At 41.5% G+C, this 24,490-nt stretch overlaps 1 protein-coding gene and 4 non-coding genes across 7 annotated transcripts in view; 4 read left to right on the top strand and 1 right to left on the bottom strand.

The window, feature by feature from the left end:
• Positions 1-24,490, top strand: part of LOC108261406 (NACHT, LRR and PYD domains-containing protein 12) — a 263,191-nt gene that overhangs the window by 71,050 nt on the left and 167,651 nt on the right. The window lies entirely within an intron of this gene.
• On the top strand, positions 3,075-3,147 carry trnav-cac (transfer RNA valine (anticodon CAC)). The gene has a single exon. It is a non-coding gene; the product is annotated as a tRNA-Val (tRNA).
• Positions 4,422-4,494, top strand: trnav-aac (transfer RNA valine (anticodon AAC)). Its single transcript has one exon. It is a non-coding gene; the product is annotated as a tRNA-Val (tRNA).
• trnar-ucg (transfer RNA arginine (anticodon UCG)) lies at positions 19,836-19,917 on the top strand. The gene has a single exon. It is a non-coding gene; the product is annotated as a tRNA-Arg (tRNA).
• trnag-gcc (transfer RNA glycine (anticodon GCC)) lies at positions 22,396-22,466 on the bottom strand. Its single transcript has one exon. It is a non-coding gene; the product is annotated as a tRNA-Gly (tRNA).

Here is a 24,490-nt window from a genome sequence, read left to right as displayed (position 1 = left end):
AAATACTAAAGAAATAAGAACAGAAGCTATTATTCTAATTTTACTAACTATTTTACAAAATATCAAAATGTGTCCTTTTATGTGTGTGTGCTTCACAATGTGGCCTTATTGGTATCTTCTGTACTCTATGAACTACTGATCTGAACTGTTAAATAAGAGGTGTAATTTTAATCAAATTATAGTGATATGAAAATGTAAACTGTAAATAAAGTCTCTTTTTATCATGAATGTGTGTGTCCACTTGGTCCCTTGGCATGAGCGGGGATATTTATCTAGAGTATCAGTTACTATACGAAGTCTGTAGTAACAGCATTTCTCTGAAGATGATTTAATGGAGCTTGTGTTTAGAGTGTAACTTGTACTTTAGTTTTCTTCATTTTCCCAAAATTTAACACCAGATACTTCACAGTACACGAATACCACATGGAGATACAAACTTTATAGTTGACATGAGGGTAACACTGTTTACACAAGGGTAATAGGGTTGACACTGAGGTAATGCTGTTTACACAAGGGTAACAGGCTTGACACTGAGGTAACACTGTTTACACAAGGGTAACAGGCTTGAAACTGAGGTAACACTGGTTACACAAGGGTAACAGGCTTGACACTGAGGTAACAGGGTTTACGACCTTTAAGTGTAGAGATCTGATTAATTTTATGTACATATGCGTGTTCATGAATAAAAAAACGTACTGTCGTGTCTGCTCAACTTTTTTTTTTGATGAGGGATATGCAAATTGAATTTAAATTCACTAGTCTTACTTAAATTTCCTATATTAACTTGTAGATTTTAATTATAAATATATTTTCTAATTATTATAGTTTCTATTGTATCACTGGAACAATGGCCCATATGCACTCAGCTAATCACGTGACAGCAGCACTGTACATGAAATCATGCAGCTACAGGTCAATAGCTTTATTAATGTTCACATCAAACATGTATTATTGTGTATGGGAAGGACCGGGTGGGTGTGAGACCCAGTTTCTGTCCCAATTTCTGTCCCAGTCTGGCCCGACTCCTTCAGGAACTACTTTATCTGATGTGTATATCAGCTGCTTATTTCTTCTTGGCCTTTACACACAGTAAAGGATTACTGTGCTGCAGTTCTACATGTCTTTATTCTTTTGACCATTAGGGGGTCTCCAATGTAAACCCTTGAGAAATGAAACATTTTCAACACATCTGTAATAAAGCTGCAAGTTTTGGGGTTTTGAGGGTTTTTTTTTTTTTTTTTTTTGGAGAGTTTTTTCAGGTTTGGCGGGTTTGATGGGTTTTTGGGGTTTTGAGTTTTTTAGCATTTCGGAGGGTTTCAGAGGTTTTCTGAGTTTTTTTTAATTATTTTTTTTAGGGTTTTGGAGGGCATTGGAGTGTGATCATGGTGACAATGTTGACGATGTTGATGACGACGATGATTTTGACGATGATGATCATGATGACGATGATGGTGACGATGATGATGATGACAATAGATGATGACTATGACCAAGATGATGACAATGTTGATGACGTGATTATTATGATGATGACAATGAAGATAATGATGACGGCGACGATGATGATAACGATGGTGATGACAATGACAATGACGATGATATGACGGCGATGATGGTGACGATGATGATGATGATGATGATGACGAAGATGACGATGATGGTGATTATGATTACGATGATCAGAACGATGACGATTATGATTATGATGATGGTGACGACGATGATGACGGTGACTATGATGATGACGGCAATGAGGGTGACAATGATGGCAATGATGACAATGACGACGATGATGACGATTATGAGGACGATGATGGTGATGGTGATAATGGTGGTGATGGTGGTGATGATGATATGAAGTCTTTATTTTCTCCTACAGCGTGTATGAAGCAGTGCTGCACGGAGCAGATGACGGAATGTCTGGACTGGATTATGGCTGAATGTAAGAATTTGTATTCAAAATTTCTGCAGAGTATGGCGATCTCCTTCATACAGAAGTCAGATGGTTGAGTAGGAGTAAGGTACTTCACTGTTTTATTTCCTTGGTGAGTGAAATTAAGGCTTTAATGGAACCAAGGGGGGGGGGGCACTAACCTGTTGTCTGATGGCTGCTTGATCTTGCATTCTTGGCTGATGTGACAGAGAAACTGAATCAGCTCAATCTTCAGTTACAAGGTAAAGACAAAACCATATGTGATATGATCAGTGCTGTGAAGGTATTTAAAGCAAAACTGTCATTTTACCTTCAGCAATTGAAAAACAAAAGATTGCAACACTTCCCCTCATTGGTAAAGATAGAAAGAAAGCCATGCAAATGCAACCAAAGTTTTGGATGTACTCGAGTATTGTGACCTCCTGTCCAGGCTTGGGCAGGAATCTGAGGAAAGGTTCAGTGATTTTGAAAATCTTGAGATATGTGTGGCATTTGTTGCCAAGTCTTTCATGGAGATAGACATGGATCACATTTCAAAGCAGATGGCTGAACTGTTCAATGTCAATGCTGTAGAGATGGAGTTGGAGGTTATTAATCTCCAAAATCATATCCAGCTGAAATCTCAGCAACATTCACAACATTTCTGGAGACTTGTAGACCCAGAAAACTACAAGAACATTCACCAAGCTGCCCTCAAAGCATCTGCTTTATTTGGATCTACAGACCTTTGTGAAGCAGCGTGTTCTGATATGAACGTGATCGAATCTTAATTCAGAACAAGACTGACAGATGAACATTTAAATAATTGCATAAGAGTGAACCTAAGTGCATACACACCAGCATATACCTCCCTTGTGGAATCAATGCAGTGTCAGTCAGCTCATTAACTGTAAATAAGTGTGAATGCACTTCATGTCATATTGGATATTCTGTGTTTACAAACAGCAAAGAAGCACTAAGAATTCAAGTGGGAAACAGAAAGAGTTGTGGGAGACCTGGCCAAATGCTTGGAAGGCAGCTATGCTCACCTCTATACCACCAATGCTACACTGGGCAATTCAACGCTGCTGAACAAAAGTTTAACTATGTGCTCTTCTCATCAGCAGACCATAGGCAACAGCTAAAGGGTGTTTCTGTCGTGGTTTCTGTAGTGTAGTGGTTATCATGTTTGCTTCACATGCAAAAGGTCCCTGGTTCGAGACCAGGCAGAAACAAGCTTGCAATTTTGAACTTTGCTTTAATGTCTAGCGAGACCTTGGACAGAGCAGATTTCCTTCTTTTGTGCTTTTGTAGCAAAGCAGTTAACATTTGCTTACAAAATGAAAGGGAGTCTCCGGTTTTCCACAGAAAATGGAATCCTGGCTCTTTCGTTGCTCAATAAGACTCTATGCGTGACTGGAAAATTTTCCGTAAAGTAGTGGTCGGCAAGTTCACCTATCAGCAAGAGGTCTAGGCCTGAAAAAGGCTGGGAGCGGTTTCCCTTCCATTGAGCTTTTGGAGCAAGGCAGATAACAGCTGCTTGCAAAATCACAGGCAGTCTCTGCTTTTACACTGAATGTGGGAGCCTGGCTCTTTCCTTCATCAAGAAGACAAGAGTAATGATGCGCTTGACTCGAGGTTGCAACTTGTAATTCCCCACCTCCAAGCGGGAAAATGCAAAGCAAACGCACCCTCAACTTGAAATTGCCATTCATCAACAGTGGGAAGTCTTCTGATCTACCAGTTCCTTCCCTGTTCATCGAGTGACGTCGAGTCGGCACGACGGATTCAGAACTCACAAAGTGGCACTTACCTCAGTGGTTATTTGCTTTAGATCAGGGTTGTCCAGTCTTATTCAGAATGGGCCGGTGTGGTTGCAGGTTGTCATTCTAACCAAGCAGAAGCCACACTTTAGTCTATTGAAAGCCAAGATCAGCAGATCCAACAATTGGAATCAGGTGTGGCTCCTGCTAGATTGGAACAAAAAGCTGAAGATTGGACAACGCTGCTTAAGACCAATCAGCATATAGACATATTTGCTTATTAAATATAAAACATTGACTATATAGATGGCTGATTGCGGAAAATGTACACCTCTCAACACAGTTTGCATGCTAGCTTGTCGCTAACAAAAGACAGACACGGAGAGACCGCATTTTCTTACATTTTCGCCCCTGTTCACAGGTCAAACATGCCCTGTTGGATAATACTGTGTTTACAAACAGCAAAGAAGCACTAAGAATTCAAGTGGGAAGCAGAAAGAGTTGTGGGAGGCTTGCAGAGAAGCCTATGGCACATTCTGTCGACCCATTTATTTCCAGGAAGGTGATTCCTTCCTTTTGTGCCAACTACCATAAAGTACCTTGAGAAGCTCCAAGTTACAATCCGTGCATTGGCCAGGAATCAAACCTGGGTCAACTGCTTGGACAGGAGCTATGTTCACCACTATTCCGCCAATGCCACGCTGGGCAATTCAGCTCTGGCGCAGCCAAAGTACAACCCTGTCGTGGTTTCTGTAGTGTAGTGGTTATCATGTTTGCCTAACACACAAAAGGTTCCTGGTCCGAGACCGGGCAGAAACAAGCTAGAAATTTTGAACTTTGCTTTAATAACTGACCGGTTGTCATCACTGTAGGATCAGGTCCTCTAGGAACAGCCGGAAAGCGAGACCTTGGACAGAGCAGATTTCCTTCTTTTGTGCTTTTGTAGCAAAGCAGTTAACATTTGCTTACAAAATGAAAGGGAGTCTCTGGTTTTCTACAGAAAGTGGAATCCTGGCTCTTTCGTTGCTCAATAAGACTCTATGCGTGACTGGAAAATTTTCCGTAAAGTAGATGTCGGCAAGTTCACCTATCAGCAAGAGGTCTACGCCCGAAAAAGGCTGGGAGCGGTTTCCCTTCCATTGAGCCTTTTGTAACAAGGCAGATAACAGCTGCTTGCAAAATCACAGGCAGTCTCTGCTTTTACACTGAATGTGGGAGCCTGGCTCTTTCCTTCATCAAGAAGACAAGAGTAATGATGCGCTTGATTGGAGGGGTAGGGGTAGACATGGCCAGGGAAGAAGAGAAACAATACAGAGCAGCAAGTAGTTACACAGACTCCTGAATGTTCTCCATAACCATACATTTCATGTAAACACCAACCAGAAAAACTGAAAATATATGTACACACTGTATTTCACAATAATTAACAATGGTCAAGTCCATCAATAACGCAAATGTCCAAGTCTGTTAAGTTCAGTACCCCAACTAAACTTTCTAAATCTTACGGTTCGGTCCCCATTTGGGCGCCACTCTGTAGCATGGTACCTTATGGGGTTTGGACGCCAGACAGTTCAAATTAACCGTCACTTATAACTTATAATTTGGACATCACTCAGAATAAGGCTACTCAATTCTTACAATATAAGTTTATTATTATTTATGCAATAAACATAAGAAAATACAGATCGTTTCAGTCATAGAAACCGAAATAATGAAAACCAAAAAGTTCCCCTACGTGGGATTAATAAACGCACCCATAAGGAAACAAGGCTCTATTCATAAAATAAAATTTTCACACACAAAAGGCAGAAAAAAAAACATTTAACCCCAAAATAATTCTTAACCAAAACAAAAAAGTTGTTCACTTTAAAAGCAGCACTTCAATGGCAGTGATTTAAGCGTACGGGAGTTCGTGAACCCGAAAGCATGGGAAACCGGCAGTCAGATTCCGCTTATTCAGATTCCAAGTTCTTTACAGACAGTAACATCCAACGATTTAAACATACTGGTTCTCCACAAAAGTATTAAAGAAAGGATCTCAAACCCGTCATGTGCCTCCGAACGCTCAAAACTCCGCTCGCTCGTTTATTCACCTTGGCAGAATATTCCCGAAGTGTTCGCCAGCCTCCTGAATCAATATCCACAAGGTTATAATCCACAGTAAGAGCATTAGAATGGTCCTTGGCAAACACACACCATCAGGTCCGCCATTCCCACCTGGCTCTCATTTCCGCGTCCCGCTTTCTCTCACCTAGTCACCTGTTCTTTTTATTGCTTCCTAAGACCCCACCCTTCTCTTCATCTCTTTTTTTTACTTCCGTTAATTAAAACACCACGGAATGGAACGGACTCCGCTTCTGCGTCACTAAATGGCGCAGTTATAGCCAAAGCGCTTTACACTGTGTCTCATTTACCCATTCGCACACCAATGGTAGCAGAGTTGCCATGCAAGGCGCTAACTTGCCATCGGGAGCAACTTGGGGTTCAGTGTCTTGCCCAAGGACACTTTGGCATGTGGAGTCATGCTGGCTGGGAACCGCCAACCCTACGATTAGTGGACAACCCGCTCTACCACCTGATCCACAGCCGCCCCTGTCACTGTGCAGCTATCTGTTACAAATGAATGGGAAAATATCCTTGGCATCCCTGCAATTCAAGGATGTTGTAATTGGTAAGTTGTGATGTCAAAAGTATCTGTACCAAGTTGATACTAAAATTTTAAAAAGAATGATACGATACCTTTTTTTCAGTACCGGCAGTACCAAGTATTCTCCTGCTTTCTGATTGACTTCTTTTGTAGGTATTAATTAACCGTGATTTCCACTCAGCCATCTTACTGGAATTTGTGTAGGTTAGGAATAAGACTGAGGATGGAGTTGTATAGTTTTGTAGTGTGTATCATTTGTAAATATTGTTAACTTCTTTACCATAGCCATGCTGAGGGAGGTGTTGACTAAATTAGAGATAGTGCTGGACCAACAAACCACTGAGCTTGCTTCTACTACAGGTGTTCCAGGTACAGTCTTTGGATACTGATGAAGATTTACTGCCCTACAAGATCTTCCTCAACTGCATAGTCTGGAGCAAAGGATGCAACAGAGCTCGGATTGCAAGCAAAAACTGGTGAGAATTTTTTTCTTTTTTTGTTAACAATTGCTTGCACAATTACACAGCTACTGAGGGTGTTTGTTTTCTCAAGGTGACACTCTCGTACTCAAAGCACAACATACAACACCACTTTGATATGAGGGAACAGTTATGACCTAATCTTTGGTAGAGGAGCAAAACATGGAAAGCACACAGGGCAGGGTAACTGTAGGAGTACTGAGAAGCACTGACACAGTTGACAAGGCAATACATGCTTATTAATTATTTATATTTATATTTATATTTTATATTATTTTATATTATATTATTGGTTTAAAAATCATTGGTTTCGGGTAAACTGGTTGGCGCTTATTGACAGGGCGGATGTGCTTGACTGCACTTGGCGCATATTGAAGAGGGTGATTGCTAATTCCCTGGCAAAGAATCTCAATTGGAGGGGAGTCAATGGAAAGACTTCACTGGCCACTCTCCAACTTGGAGAGGTCATGATTGGTAAGTATATCTGTTTACATACAGAATTAGCTGTCTCTCTCAGATGATATGTAAGGGGTAATCCACGGCTAGATGTACATTAAACGATCTTAGTGCATGATGTGGAGGAAAAGAACCACTCGTTCAAATCGTCACCTAGCCATGGATTACCCCGCTTATACCATGGTCTTTCCACAATTAATAACATTAAAGCTGTCATTGATTTTAGGAGCACAAACTTTGATTAGAAGTTTAAAATGACAGTTAATTTCTATTAGTTAGGTCGTTAGATCTGGAATTTTGCCCGATATAAATCAGACACACAGATAAAGTAGTGTGATGAGATTACATTTATTTGAATGAATTGACAGATATCTATCAGAGACAGAGACATTAAGCATATATGAATTACCTGCATCATGTGCCTCTCAGCAGTCAGTCAGTGCGTTTACATGGACAACAACAATCCACTGTTAACCTGATTAAGACGATACTTTGATTAAGAAACTACCATGTAAACAGCAATTTTTAATTACCTTAATCTGATTAAAGTCAAGTTACTCGAAGTAAGTACTAATCGAATTAAGACATGTCGAGTACTCCTGTTTTAGTCGCATTATCAATGTGTCTTACAGACATGTAAACACCTTAATCACATTATTAACGTTGTGTGAGTTTTCACCACATTTTGCGACAGGACACATACACACACGGCAGTGCTCAACATTTTACGGCGAACAAGAGAGCACGGCTGCGTCCCAAACCGCATACTTGCCTACTATAGGCCTGTAGTAGGGAAAATACATCTATCTCGGCTACTATAGAGACGCTAAGTGCACGGTTTGGGATGCAGCTCACGGCTTCAAGCAGTTGTCTACTTGCATGTACAGCATGACAAATAAATAACTGCGCTTAAAGCGTTCATAAAAAATTAAATAAAAACACCCAAAACTGTATACTATACCATAACGAAGACGAACTCTATACGTGAAATTCTGGAGGGACATCGGACGGCGTGGCGCGGTGACGTAATGATGCGGGCTGTTAATCTAATTATGTTCTAAAACATGTAAAACGGGAACATGACAGGAGTATTCTAAAAGCGACTCATGTAAACACTTTAATCACGTTATTATCTTACTCAGAGTAAGGTCAATAATTAGATTACTGCTGTCCATGTAAACATAGTCAGTGTTGCGCAGCAGTAGTGTAGTAAAACTAAGAGTTGAATTACTTCACAAACAGTGATGGTAACACCTCATTGCTGAGAAATATAATGTAACTTTTCACCAGCAAAGCTATTTTTTTTTTGTTAAAGTTGCAGACAGCGCCGGCAAGAAGTGTCTGTGTGTATGAATGTGTGTTCACGAATGTCTCTGTATGCTTGAGTGTCCGTGCGTGTGTGTGTGTGTTTGTGTGTGCATGTAGGCTGCGCGTTGATTTAGAAATGCTCACAGTGATCAAACTGACTGGAACTACCTGTGGAATAAACGGTTATAATGCACACCTTCCGGCCAATCAGAATCCAATATTCACACTGACCATGGTATAAATGTAATTAATGCTTAAGATTCATAATAACCTTACGATATGTATTGCTTTCTTCCAATGTTCATAGAAACCTCTTCACAGCTAATGCTGCAGAGATGGAGGTTGAGGGGACCATGAAGAGGTGGCTCCAGCTGGCATCAGATGGAGAGTGCGGGCGCAAGAGAAGACTTTTGAAAACTTTTGCAAAAAGAAGGTATTTAGAGTGTTTTAACTGTGGTGTCTTTGTTAATTTGTTAAAATGTTCATATTATAGTCTATTTTTGATTGTTTATAAAAGTCCTTGCTGTTTTTAAGTGGTTGAAATTGTGTGTGTGTGTGTTGGTAGCTGGGTGGCTATACAGTTGCGGTCGGAAGTTTACATACCCCTTGCAGAATCTACAAAATCTTAATACTCTTAACAAAATAAGATTGATCATAAAAATCCTAAGTTTCTTATTTAGTACTGCCATGAATAAGCTATTTCACATAACAGATGTTTACATATAGTCCACAAGATAATAGCTGAATTAATCAAAATTACCCCATTCAAAAGTTTACACACGTTTGATTCTTAATACTGTGTGTCGTTACCTGAACGACAGGTCCTTCACATACTTTGCTTTTCCTGCATATTTTAGCCCTTTCCAGTAGCGGTTATATGATGTTCCGATCCATCTTTTCACACTGAGGACAATCGAAAGACTCGTACACGACTATTCCAAAAGGTGCAAACATTCACTGATGCTCAAGAAGGTAACAGCATGCATTAAGAGCCTGGCTGAAACGTTGTAAACAGGATGATCATGTAAATTTTTTTGTCTTCTGGGATACTTCTTCTATGCTGTATTAACCATCTTTCTGTAATAAACCTTTTTCACCTCAGAGGACGAGTCTGCAAGTGTTGTCTAATTTCACAACTAATCACAACTCAGTTTTTACATTTTTTTATTTTATTTTTAAGAAAATAATTAAAATTCAATAACCTTTTGACTGTATGAGGTACCGGTAAATGAGAAAAAACATAGTACTACTTTCATAAAATGTCATGTGCAGCTTGATGCTAATTATAGTAATGTATAGTAATTCTGAGTCTTGAACAGTAAACTCTCAAGTGTCATTGTCATGTCACAGCAAACCAGCGACTCCGTTTCCCAGAATGCACCTCAGACTACAAACATGGCAAACACAAACTACAACTCCGAACCAACACACAGACATTGTTAACCTTCTCCAGAATACTAATCAGACAAACCTGGTACCAGTGAACCCACTACATTAGAGAAGGAAATACTGGATGTGAAGTGTATTAGTGCTAGTGTGTGTGAATAGACTATCAGTTTAGATACTGACCCTGAACACTACTAACATGCAGTGCTTTCTTGGGGTGGTGATGAAGTTGGAGTTGAACCGGTAAGAAAGATATTAGAGAGAGGCTTCCTTACACTCCTGAGTATGTTCAATTAGAACCTGCACCAAACTCCCCTGATTCAAGTCATCAGCTAATTAAGTGGCCTGCACGAGCTGAGGTGGGTGCTTTAGAGCAGATAAAACACCAAATGTGTTAGATAAGAGTTCAGAGCCTGTGTTCTAGACACATGATTTAGAGTGGAGACTTAGGCTTATACCTGAGCTTTGGAGTTATTCTGATTATAGGTTTCAGTGAGGAAGTGACTGAAGTTAAGGAGAGGAACTGAAAATAAAATTATAGTCTTTCTGAGTAAACAGAATAAGGCTATATTAGTGTCATGGGGGAAAAAATAAGCTCGTAGCAGCGCTGATGAAATACATGTACATGTCAAAAACTGCTAGAATGCTTTTTGGCCACAGCTGCTGTAAACCCACCCACATCCTAGAGATGAAACTGTTCTGTAATGAGGGATGGGCTAAAATTCCTCCATGCTGACGTGCAGGACTGATCAACAGTTACCGGAAACGTTTGTTTGCAGTTGTTGCTGCACACCGAGGTCACACCAGATATTGAAAGCAAAGGTTCACATACTTTTGCCACACACAGGTATGCAATATTGGGTCATTTTCATCAATACATAAATGACCATGTGTAATATTTTTGTCTGGATCCTTTAATTAGGTTCTCTTTATCTACTTTTAATACTTGTGTGAAAATCTTATGATGTTTTAGGCCCTGGTAATGAAGATGTATTGAAGGTTCTAAAGGGTTCACAAACTTTTAAGCACCACTGTAAGTGGGATGTAAGGTCATAGCAGAAGAGCTCTTCCGCAAACACTACCGATGTGACCGTGGACCATGGGTTCTTAAGCCTAGACGAATCGCTTCCAAAAGACCACGCCTTAGCTCTGTCTTCAGCTGGAAATGGTTAGATGTCTCCAGCAGAGCTGGTTAAGCGAAAGGCACTTGAGTCTCACAACAGCCCATTTGTCGCGCCCATGCCAGATTTCTTGTTGTCTGGTGGAATGACCTGGTCACCTTCTTACCACAAATGGGTATACCACTAGCTTGGCCTAGGGTAGTGTGGCTGAGTGGTCCAAGGTGCTGGCTTTAAGCTCCAGTCTCTTTGGGGGTGTGGGTTCAAATCCCACTGCTGCTAGGGTAGTTAGCTTATGGTGGGTGATGTCTTGTCTCCAAAGGCTTTATGCAGGTTTTTCTCCCACGCTTTCATGCTATACACCATGTAGCATGCTGCCTCACGAACGTCCCAATTCATACCCCCTTTTTCCACAGTTGTTGTGTATATCCAGGTAAGAATAAAAGTTACATTTCCATCCATCCATCTTCTATACCGCTTAATCCTTTTCAGGGTCATGGGTAAAAGTTACATTTTCCAAAGAAATTTAACTCGCTGAGATGGGCAGTCCATAGGTAGTCGGTACCTAGCCGCCCAAGGACTGGATTGCATTGCGACGGCTCAACTAGGGAATTGTCCCGTTCTGTGAGACCTTTGGGCCGTCTCACCGCATCGTCACCCTTCAGTTTATATGACAGCACAGCTCGTACCTGAAGACTTGACTAAAATCTATTTGAGAAGCAGTCATCTAGTCAGCTAACATTAAACCCTAATTTGCATAGTTTTCGTTAAAAGCAGCGGGCCTCGGACAAGGTGGCTGAGAGGTTAAGGCGATGGACAGCTAACCTGTTGTGCTCTGCACGTGCGGGTTCGAATCCCATCCTCGTTGCAAACTTATTATTTTGCCTCCTCTTTACAACAATGGCTGGCTTTGTTGCAACAATGTCTGTCTCACACCTACAAGGCCTACAAACGGAAAGCTTTGTACAGGTCCCTGAGCTAGCACTAGAGAGAGTGGAGAAATGTGAAAAGCCAGCACTGTGGCTACACATTTTGCAACCGTGTGCTGTATTTCAATGCTTTTTGGCCACAGCTGCTCTAAGGCTCTTGCGTCTCTGGAGGTCCGTCAACGCAGAACGCATTCCACAGTGCAGACGACAGGGGCAGAGAACCTGCACCGACACCTCTTTTTTGCTCCACACACTGGGATGTAATTTCATATGCGTGAACTATGTCAGCAAGAGGTTAAGGTGATGAACTGCCAATCCGCTGGGCACAGCCCATGTGGGTTTGGATCCTATTTTTCTTGTAAAGACCTTACTTAAGCGCATTCTGTAAAGGAAGCGTGCATGGTGCAGACATTGTTGGCGTCTGCATGAGCAGTTAGTCTGAAGGGGAAATTAGGGTCAGGTGTTTTCAATCAACGGGATGACAATCAGGTGTGAGTGAGCACCCTGTCTTATTTGTAGAACAGGGATCTATCAAAGTCTGATCTTCACAACACATGTTTGTGGAAGTGTATCATGGTATGAAAAAAAGGAAATTTGTGAGGATCTCAGAAAAAGAGTTATTGATGCTCATCAGGTTGGAAAAGTTAAAAAAAAAAATCTCTAAAGTGTTTGGACTCCACCAATCCACAGTCAGACAGATTGTGTTCGAATGAAGGAAATTCACGAGCATGGTTACCCTCCCCAAGCGTGGTCAACCAACAAAGATCACTCCAAGAGAAAGACATGTAATTGTCCATGAGGTCACAACGGATCCCAGGGTAACTTCTAAGCAACTAAAGGCCTCTCTGGCATTGGCAAATGTTAATGTTCATGAGTCCACCATAATGAGTACACTGAACAACAATGGAGTGCATGGCAGGATTGCAAGGAGAAAGCCACTGCTTTCCATAAAGAACATTGCTTCCTGCATGCAGTTTGCTAAAGATCACATGGACAAGGCTACTGGTAAAAATGTTTTGTGGACAGGTGAGACCAAACTAGAACTTTTCAGTTTAAATGAGAAGGGTTCTGTTTGGTGGAAGGAAAACACTGCATTCCAGCATAAGACCCGTATCCCATTTCTGAAAAATGGTGGTGGTAGCATTACAGTTTGGGCCTGTTTCGCTGCATCTGGGCCAGGACGGCTTGCCATCATTGATGGAACAATGAATTCTGAATAATACCAGCAAATTCTAAAAGAAAATGTCAGGACATCTGTCCGTAAAATGAATCTCAAGAGAAAGTGGGCCATGCAGCAAGACAATGCTGGCCCAAATTTAGCCTATTACCCAAAAACACTTAAAATTCAATATAGAAGCAAATACTCACATCTGTGAACCCAGTTGGAGATAGAAAAAAAGACACCAGCCGTGAGTGAGAAGAAGCAAGGGTCCAGATTTATTGGTTCCGTTCCATCACACGAGATCCACACCAATGAGAATTCTCAGAAGTTATCTGACACCTGTATTTACACAGTAGATAACCAATATATTTCAGAAAGACTATGATATCAATACCAATAGGGTTAAAAAAGAGCTCATCTACATTACCATGATGTTTTCAAAAGAGGCTTATCAAATTTACCATTATGTTTTGAAAGAGGCCTTTCTGGATACCATTAGGATTGAAAGTGGGAGAGAGACAAAACAATTTAGAGAGACCTTGGTCTCATTATTATCTCGCGGGGGCAGCTTGACTCAGCTACCCTTATAAAAGGCTCCTCATGGTTTTCTCTTAAAATTAAGGCCTCCGTCGTCTGAGACAAGAATCTTCACCATCTGAATTATGAGTAAGTTTCTTTTACATTTTTCTGTATTTCTGGTTTATAATTTATTTTCATATTTGCTCTATATCTCTATTTTATATATAGTTATACTGCTTGCAAATTGTTTACTGTACTTCCTACTTCATAATATCATTATATTACCCTTCTAATATCCTACATATCCTACTACTCTTTATAGTACCCTTATAACATCTTAATACTCCTTTTTATTATTCTTATAATGTTATAATGTTATGTGTGTGTGAGAGAGAGAGACAGAGAGTGTGTGTGTGTTATGTCTGTACGCCTGCCCTTGACTGTACGAGAGTGTGTGTGTTTGCACTCCTCAGCTCTTATACTTCTCTGTGACTAATAAACCATAGTGTGTTACTCTTAAAGATCTTAAAGTGTGAATCCAATTTGTCAATATCCGCCTAATACCGCTTCTGTGTGTCTAGGTGCCCGTCGTCATTTTTTCTTCTCTCCTTTACTGGAGGGGCTGGATTTGGATCTGAACACTCACTATCAGCTCGCGCATCTCACTGCTGACATCATGGTGCTACTTAACATTCTTCGCAGCACCCCCTCTGGAAATGGAAATGCGGGGTCCCCCCCTCTCAGATACAGAATCCACCCCGTGAATGTGTGTATTGACGCCTCTACACAGACAGACCCTCCCTCCAGCTTTCAGTCTGAGGATGATGTCACCTTCTCTGTTCTAGGCTCTGACCATTCTTCCCTCTTCTCACCTGTCAGTCCGCCGTACTCTCAGTGGTCTCCTTATTTCACCTTTGCTGACTATCCCATGTCCCCAGGACACACCCCATTTTCTTCCCCCTACCGCTCTCCTCAAGATTACGCACCCACCAGTCCTGTGAATTTTCAATAAAATTACATATTACTCATACTAGGTCTCCCTCATGTTTATTTCATGTCATTTTTATCCACAACAACAACAACCCTAAGCACACAAGTCGTTCTACCAAAGAATGGTTAAAGAAGAATGAAGTCAATGTTTTGGAATGGCCAAGTCAAGGTCCTGACCTTAATCCAATAGAAATGCTGTGGAAGGACCTGAAGCAAGCAGCTCATGTGAGGAAACCCACCCACATCCTAGAGATGAAACTGTACTATAATGAGGGATGGGCTAAAATTCCTCCAAGCTGACGTGCAGGACTGATCAACAGTTACTGGAAATGTTTGTTTGCAGTTGTTGCTGCACACCGAGGTCACACCAGATACTGACAGCAAAGGTTCACATACTTTTGCCACTCACAGGTATGCAATATTGGATCATTTTCATCAATAAATAAATGACCATATGTAATATTTTTGTCTGGTTTCTTTAATTAGGTTCTCTTTATCTACTATTAATACTTGTGTGAAAATCTTTATGATGTTTTAGGTCCTGGTAATGAAGATGTATAGAAAGTTCTAAAGGGTTCACAAACCTTCAAGCACCACTGTAAGTGGGATGTCAGGTCATAGCAGAAGAGCTCTTCCGCAAACACTACCGATGTGACCGTGGACCATGGGTTCTTAAGCCTAGACGAATCGCTTCCAAAAGACCACGCCTTAGCTCTGTCTTCAGCTGGAAATGGTTAGATGTCTCCGGCAGAGCTGGTTAAGCGAAAGGCACTTGAGTCTCACAACAGCCCATTTGTCGCGCCCATGCCAGATTTCTTGTTGTCTGGTGGAATGACCTGGTCACCTTCTTACCACAAATGGGTATACCACTAGCTTGGCCTAGGGTAGTGTGGCTGAGTGGTCCAAGGTGCTGGCTTTAAGCTCCAGTCTCTTTGGGGGTGTGGGTTCAAATCCCACTGCTGCTAGGGTAGTTAGCTTATGGTGGGTGATGTCTTGTCTCCAAAGGCTTTATGCAGGTTTTTCTCCCACGCTTTCATGCTATACACCATGTAGCATGCTGCCTCACGAACGTCCCAATTCATACCCCCTTTTTCCACAGTTGTTGTGTATATCCAGGTAAGAATAAAAGTTACATTTCCATCCATCCATCTTCTATACCGCTTAATCCTTTTCAGGGTCATGGGTAAAAGTTACATTTTCCAAAGAAATTTAACTCGCTGAGATGGGCAGTCCATAGGTAGTCGGTACCTAGCCGCCCAAGGACTGGATTGCATTGCGACGGCTCAACTAGGGAATTGTCCCGTTCTGTGAGACCTTTGGGCCGTCTCACCGCATCGTCACCCTTCAGTTTATATGACAGCACAGCTCGTACCTGAAGACTTGACTAAAATCTATTTGAGAAGCAGTCATCTAGTCAGCTAACATTAAACCCTAATTTGCATAGTTTTCGTTAAAAGCAGCGGGCCTCGGACAAGGTGGCTGAGAGGTTAAGGCGATGGACAGCTAACCTGTTGTGCTCTGCACGTGCGGGTTCGAATCCCATCCTCGTTGCAAACTTATTATTTTGCCTCCTCTTTACAACAATGGCTGGCTTTGTTGCAACAATGTCTGTCTCACACCTACAAGGCCTACAAACGGAAAGCTTTGTACAGGTCCCTGAGCTAGCACTAGAGAGAGTGGAGAAATGTGAAAAGCCAGCACTGTGGCTACACATTTTGCAACCGTGTGCTGTATTTCAATGCTTTTTGGCCACAGCTGCTCTAAGGCTCTTGCGTCTCTGGAGGTCCGTCAACGCAGAACGCATTCCACAGTGCAGACGACAGGGGCAGAGAACCTGCACCGACACCTCTTTTTTGCTCCACACACTGGGATGTAATTTCATATGCGTGAACTATGTCAGCAAGAGGTTAAGGTGATGAACTGCCAATCCGCTGGGCACAGCCCATGTGGGTTTGGATCCTATTTTTCTTGTAAAGACCTTACTTAAGCGCATTCTGTAAAGGAAGCGTGCATGGTGCAGACATTGTTGGCGTCTGCATGAGCAGTTAGTCTGAAGGGGAAATTAGGGTCAGGTGTTTTCAATCAACGGGATGACAATCAGGTGTGAGTGAGCACCCTGTCTTATTTGTAGAACAGGGATCTATCAAAGTCTGATCTTCACAACACATGTTTGTGGAAGTGTATCATGGTATGAAAAAAAGGAAATTTGTGAGGATCTCAGAAAAAGAGTTATTGATGCTCATCAGGTTGGAAAAGTTAAAAAAAAAAATCTCTAAAGTGTTTGGACTCCACCAATCCACAGTCAGACAGATTGTGTTCGAATGAAGGAAATTCACGAGCATGGTTACCCTCCCCAAGCGTGGTCAACCAACAAAGATCACTCCAAGAGAAAGACATGTAATTGTCCATGAGGTCACAACGGATCCCAGGGTAACTTCTAAGCAACTAAAGGCCTCTCTGGCATTGGCAAATGTTAATGTTCATGAGTCCACCATAATGAGTACACTGAACAACAATGGAGTGCATGGCAGGATTGCAAGGAGAAAGCCACTGCTTTCCATAAAGAACATTGCTTCCTGCATGCAGTTTGCTAAAGATCACATGGACAAGGCTACTGGTAAAAATGTTTTGTGGACAGGTGAGACCAAACTAGAACTTTTCAGTTTAAATGAGAAGGGTTCTGTTTGGTGGAAGGAAAACACTGCATTCCAGCATAAGACCCGTATCCCATTTCTGAAAAATGGTGGTGGTAGCATTACAGTTTGGGCCTGTTTCGCTGCATCTGGGCCAGGACGGCTTGCCATCATTGATGGAACAATGAATTCTGAATAATACCAGCAAATTCTAAAAGAAAATGTCAGGACATCTGTCCGTAAAATGAATCTCAAGAGAAAGTGGGCCATGCAGCAAGACAATGCTGGCCCAAATTTAGCCTATTACCCAAAAACACTTAAAATTCAATATAGAAGCAAATACTCACATCTGTGAACCCAGTTGGAGATAGAAAAAAAGACACCAGCCGTGAGTGAGAAGAAGCAAGGGTCCAGATTTATTGGTTCCGTTCCATCACACGAGATCCACACCAATGAGAATTCTCAGAAGTTATCTGACACCTGTATTTACACAGTAGATAACCAATATATTTCAGAAAGACTATGATATCAATACCAATAGGGTTAAAAAAGAGCTCATCTACATTACCATGATGTTTTCAAAAGAGGCTTATCAAATTTACCATTATGTTTTGAAAGAGGCCTTTCTGGATACCATTAGGATTGAAAGTGGGAGAGAGACAAAACAATTTAGAGAGACCTTGGTCTCATTATTATCTCGCGGGGGCAGCTTGACTCAGCTACCCTTATAAAAGGCTCCTCATGGTTTTCTCTTAAAATTAAGGCCTCCGTCGTCTGAGACAAGAATCTTCACCATCTGAATTATGAGTAAGTTTCTTTTACATTTTTCTGTATTTCTGGTTTATAATTTATTTTCATATTTGCTCTATATCTCTATTTTATATATAGTTATACTGCTTGCAAATTGTTTACTGTACTTCCTACTTCATAATATCATTATATTACCCTTCTAATATCCTACATATCCTACTACTCTTTATAGTACCCTTATAACATCTTAATACTCCTTTTTATTATTCTTATAATGTTATAATGTTATGTGTGTGTGAGAGAGAGAGACAGAGAGTGTGTGTGTGTTATGTCTGTACGCCTGCCCTTGACTGTACGAGAGTGTGTGTGTTTGCACTCCTCAGCTCTTATACTTCTCTGTGACTAATAAACCATAGTGTGTTACTCTTAAAGATCTTAAAGTGTGAATCCAATTTGTCAATATCCGCCTAATACCGCTTCTGTGTGTCTAGGTGCCCGTCGTCATTTTTTCTTCTCTCCTTTACTGGAGGGGCTGGATTTGGATCTGAACACTCACTATCAGCTCGCGCATCTCACTGCTGACATCATGGTGCTACTTAACATTCTTCGCAGCACCCCCTCTGGAAATGGAAATGCGGGGTCCCCCCCTCTCAGATACAGAATCCACCCCGTGAATGTGTGTATTGACGCCTCTACACAGACAGACCCTCCCTCCAGCTTTCAGTCTGAGGATGATGTCACCTTCTCTGTTCTAGGCTCTGACCATTCTTCCCTCTTCTCACCTGTCAGTCCGCCGTACTCTCAGTGGTCTCCTTATTTCACCTTTGCTGACTATCCCATGTCCCCAGGACACACCCCATTTTCTTCCCCCTACCGCTCTCCTCAAGATTACGCACCCACCAGTCCTGTGAATTTTCAATAAAATTACATATTACTCATACTAGGTCTCCCTCATGTTTATTTCATGTCATTTTTATCCACAACAACAACAACCCTAAGCACACAAGTCGTTCTACCAAAGAATGGTTAAAGAAGAATGAAGTCAATGTTTTGGAATGGCCAAGTCAAGGTCCTGACCTTAATCCAATAGAAATGCTGTGGAAGGACCTGAAGCAAGCAGCTCATGTGAGGAAACCCACCCACATCCTAGAGATGAAACTGTACTATAATGAGGGATGGGCTAAAATTCCTCCAAGCTGACGTGCAGGACTGATCAACAGTTACTGGAAATGTTTGTTTGCAGTTGTTGCTGCACACCGAGGTCACACCAGATACTGACAGCAAAGGTTCACATACTTTTGCCACTCACAGGTATGCAATATTGGATCATTTTCATCAATAAATAAATGACCATATGTAATATTTTTGTCTGGTTTCTTTAATTAGGTTCTCTTTATCTACTATTAATACTTGTGTGAAAATCTTTATGATGTTTTAGGTCCTGGTAATGAAGATGTATAGAAAGTTCTAAAGGGTTCACAAACCTTCAAGCACCACTGTAAGTGGGATGTCAGGTCATAGCAGAAGAGCTCTTCCGCAAACACTACCGATGTGACCGTGGACCATGGGTTCTTAAGCCTAGACGAATCGCTTCCAAAAGACCACGCCTTAGCTCTGTCTTCAGCTGGAAATGGTTAGATGTCTCCGGCAGAGCTGGTTAAGCGAAAGGCACTTGAGTCTCACAACAGCCCATTTGTCGCACCCATGCCAGATTTCTTGTTGTCCGGCGGAATGACCCGGTCACCTTCTTATCACGAATGGGTTTACCACTATGTCAGCCTGGGGTAGTGTGGCCGAGTGGTCCAAGGCACTGAATTTCGGCTCCAGTCTCTTTGGGGGTGTGGGTTCAAATCCCACCGCTGCCAGGGTAGTTAGCTGAAAGTAGTTCTGTTTAACTTTCCTGGAACGGAAAGTAGTTATGCTCAACTTCTCCAGTTAATTCTCAGTGGTAGTCCTTATCACTACGGATACAATATATTTTTCGCCACATGTTGATTCCATGGCGCTGTTCCGAAGCTTGGTGTTTTCTTTTTTTAAATTTTTTTTTTTTTTTTGAAGATCTACATTTTGAATGGCCTCCGCTACCGCGTAAACCAGTTAATACTTTATTGGCTTTATTTTTTCGGCTTTCATCTCTTTTTGTTTATTTCTTTTTATTTGTTTTAAGTCTTTTGGTAACAAGTGAGCAGATCACACAATTATGTTAGATTAAGTTAAAATATATTAGAGTAGATGTGTATCTTTTCAATAGTTGTTTAATTAAATTTTGGGTCATTGATCTTTTGCTCTAATATGAAACCTGTCAAGTTATTTTAAAAGAATCAGTGACCATAATTTTACTTTACAAAACATGCATAACTAAGTAAATTCTTTTTATATATTTATTTATGTTAATTGTTCATATCTATGGGTACTATTCAGGCCATCAGCAGGAAGAAAAAAAAATCCCTGGGAGAATCAACGTGTCCTTCAGGAGAGGCCCATCAGGTGATTTACTTCGGGACTCATCTGAAGAGGCAAGAAGCATTAAAGACAATCCTTCTTTGCAAGAGAAGTCAACACCTCAAAGAAAAGATGTGGTCAGGAACAATACAGCCTCCCACTCCATTCAATCCACCTGCTAGTGGTGTTCCTGAAGACGTACCTCTGACACAGGCAACAGTTGAGAAGACACCAAAAAAACAAATTAGATCCTGTTTAGCTTGTGGTCAGCCAAATGCTCCTCTGTACATTTCTTTTAGCAGACTGGTGATGTTAAATACTTCTACTGCTCCAGGAATGTCTTTGAGGCATACTCTGCAGAGGGCCTTCTGGTCATCTGTGCAGGTTCTGCCACCAGCCACTAAAACAAGGACCCAATAGCCCTCATATCCACACTGGTTTCCCTGGAGCGGCAGGCAGATACATTTACTGTCTTTCTAAAGTGCTCTCCCTGTATCAGGCACAGGGAATGAATGCAGAGACGACATGGGCAGAGTTTCAGCAGTCTTCATTCTATGAGGCTGAGAGGCAGAGGTGGATTGTTGAAAAGAGAAAATAACTTTGTTGTGAAACACAGTATTTAAGGTCTGTGCATGGCATGTCTGATTGCAAGCCAAGCACAAGGTTGGATTTTGGTAAATAGTTACAAATCCTGTGTAATACTGTTGTCCATGAATCTCATTCTACGTCTTCTATGTTCTCTCTCTCTCTCTCTCTCTCTCTCTCTCTCTCTCTCTCTCTCTCTCTCTCTCTCTTTACCATTGTGGAATTGTGTATAGACAACATTGTATTTAAAAAAACAAAACAAAATTGTCCTGTGTATTTGTAAATATGTTTTATCTAGCTTGTATTTGTAAATGTTTTAAAATATTAGTCCTTATTTGGAATACATTTTCAATAACTTACTATAACACACCCTGCATATATTATTTAGATAGTTATTTTAATTTTGACAAACTGTTAATTTCACATTCTTCTTTAACAGTTAATTTTACACACTGAAAGAGTATCGGAATAGTAAATGTTGACAATGCCGCTTTTAAAAAATTACATAGATACAATATGTAACAGATAATATAATATAAATATTTGAACGGATGTTTTTACGTTAGGTTCGTTCGACCCTCCTCCTGGATTATCCTCGCTTTCTATTGGCTAGTCAGCGCTCTACACCTACGTGTGACTGGCCCCCGCGTGGCAGGTGAGAATTCTACCACTGAACCACCAATGCTTATCTTAAAAATCCATGGACTTCGCAGAGTGCGATTTCAAGCTGAGTACTGTGCTGCTTGAGCAATTTGGTTTAAAATTCTAAAGGAGAATCTCTTCCATATTTCAGCAGCATGGAGTTTGTCCATTACCCTAGTTTTGGGCGGAATTGATAAGGCTTGTTAAGTGCTTTGGGTGAAGGCTCAAGCAACACAAACGTCTCCAAAACTCAGTTGTGCATTGGCCTGGAATCTAACCCGGACTTCACAGAGGGCGCTTTCCAGGTAAGTATTGTGCTGACTCAGCAATTTGGTTTCAAAATTGACAAGGAGCATCCTAAGGCTCTTGTATATTTGAGCAACATGGACTGTGTCTGCTACCCTTTTTTTGGACAGAATTGATAAGGCTTGTAGAGTTCTTTGGGTGAATGCTCAATATTCAAAACTCAGTCGTGAGTGGCCGGGAATCGAACCCCAGCCTCACGCGTGGTTGGTCAGAATTTGACCACAGAACCACCAACCTTATCTTAAAAGAGTAAGGACAATGCAGAGTATCTTATATATTTCAGCAGCATGGAGTTGGTCTAGTTTGGGCAGAAACGATCAGGCTTGTAATGTTCTTTTGGTGAAGGCTTTACTTTCAAAACTCACTACTGCATTGGCCAGGAATTGAACCCGGGCCTCCCGCGTGGCAGGCGAGAATTCTACCACTGAACCACCAATGCTTAGTTCAGGTAAGTATTGTACTGCTTCAGCAATTTGGTTTCAGATTTGAAAAGGAGAATCCTAAGTCTCTTCCTTATTTCAGCAGCAGTCACACACTATATTTCCAGATACTGTATAATATTATAATATCTCCTCTCTGCTCAACACGCATGTAATACAGTCTACATACCGTAGAGCAGTGTTTTTCATCCACTGTGCCGTGGCACACTAGTGTGTCGTGAGAGATCGTCAGGCGTGCCTTGAGAAATTGTCCAATTTCACTTAGTCTTAAAATTTTTTTTTATTAAAATTTATTCATGATTATCTGCAAATAATAAGCCATTGTTGAGTGTCTGTGCTGTAATATAGTGACTGGCAGAGTAATGTAATATTCGTCCTGGGTGGCAGCAGGTAATTGCCTCCTACCTTCTTAGAGACAAGAGAATTAGTGACGCATGCGACAGGTCGTGGTGGCAGTGATGGAGAAGTTTTTAAAAAAGAAAAATGCAAACTCCGAACTGGGCCCTGGACAAGATTGTGACCCAGGTGAAGGGCCTAGTATGAGTGGTGGTAAAAAGAAAGCAAAGACGGTGAGCTCGAGGCAATACAGCGAAAGTTATCTTTCGTTAGGATTTGCTTTCACCAGCGATGAGATGACCCCGACTCCATTATGCTTGGTGTGTGGCGAGAAGCAGTCCAATAGCGCCATGGTGCCAAACAAGCTTAAACGCTATCTCCAAGCGAAACACCCGTCGCTTCAAAACAAGCCGATGGACTATTTTGTTTGCCTGCGTGAAAACACCGAAACAGGCAACATTAATGAGAAAAACCACAAAGGTAAATTAGAAAGCCCTCAAAGCTAGTTCCTGAACTTGTAGCTAAATGAAAAAAGTCCCACACTGTGGCAGAGACGTTAATACTACCTGCCCGCAAAGACACTGTCAACGAGATGCTCGGCCCTGACGCGGTTAAAGACATATCTAAACTCCCGCTCTCAGATAACACAATCCCCAGACGTACTGATGATATGTCTACAGACATGGAAAGCCATGTTTTGGAAAAGATACGCATCAGTAGGAAATTTGCATTGCAACCTGATGAGTCTACAGATATTCTCAGCTCTTGGCCAATGTGCGTTTTGTGGATGGAGATGCCATTAGAGAAAACTTCCTATTTTGTAAGGCACTGCCAGAAAAAACAACAGGAGAGGAAATTTTTGGGGTCGAATTGACCAGGGAGGACTTGCGTGGGAAAATTGCACAAGTGTTTGCACTGATGGAGCTGCAGCCATGGTCGGGCACACCTAAGGCTTCGTTAGCAGAGTGAAGGAAAGAAACCCAGATCTTATTGTTACACACTGTTTTCTGCACCGTGAGGCCTTCGTTGCAAAGACTTTACCAGCAGAACTAGTTCCTGTGTTGGATGATGTTGTGCGCATAGGGAACTTTGTAAAGACACGACCTTTGAAAAGGTATATTTGCATCTTTGCGTGAGGAAATGTGAGCGGAGCATAAAGCCTTATTGCTCCATATGGAGGTCTGATGGTTGTAGCGTGACAAGTTGCTGGCCCGTGTGTATGAGCTGCGGGAGGAACTTAAAGTTTTCTGACAAATGAGAGGTCTGATTACTCAAATCTGTTTGCAAGTGATGAGTGGTGTGCAAAGCTGGCATACCTGGCAGATATATTTCATCATCTGAATGAACCGAACACACGGATGCAAGGCCGAAATGAGATAAAATAAATGGATTCCATTTAAAGGTGCACCTCTGGCAACAACATGTGCAAAGTGCCAACCTTGAGATGTTCCCACTCACAGAGGAACGGCAAGATCACCCTGCTGCACTGTGCAAGGTAATAGGTAAACATCTGAAAACTCTTGAGGAGAAGTTGTCATTTTATTTCTCTTCAGACTCCACTGAATGCCTTGACTGCTGTTGGAAAGGACATGACGTTACAGGAGCAGGAGGAACTAAGTGAACTGAAACAAGATCGTGGTTTAAAGCTAAGATTTGCTGAACTTCCTTTGGACAGTTTTTGGTTGAC

The sequence above is a fragment of the Ictalurus punctatus genome, unplaced genomic scaffold (genome assembly GCF_001660625.3).
Source record: "Ictalurus punctatus breed USDA103 unplaced genomic scaffold, Coco_2.0 Super-Scaffold_100, whole genome shotgun sequence".
In the NCBI taxonomy this organism is placed as follows: Eukaryota; Metazoa; Chordata; class Actinopteri; order Siluriformes; family Ictaluridae; genus Ictalurus; species Ictalurus punctatus.
The sequence above is the reverse complement of the archived record's forward strand: the minus strand, read 5'-3'. Positions and strand labels throughout refer to the sequence as shown.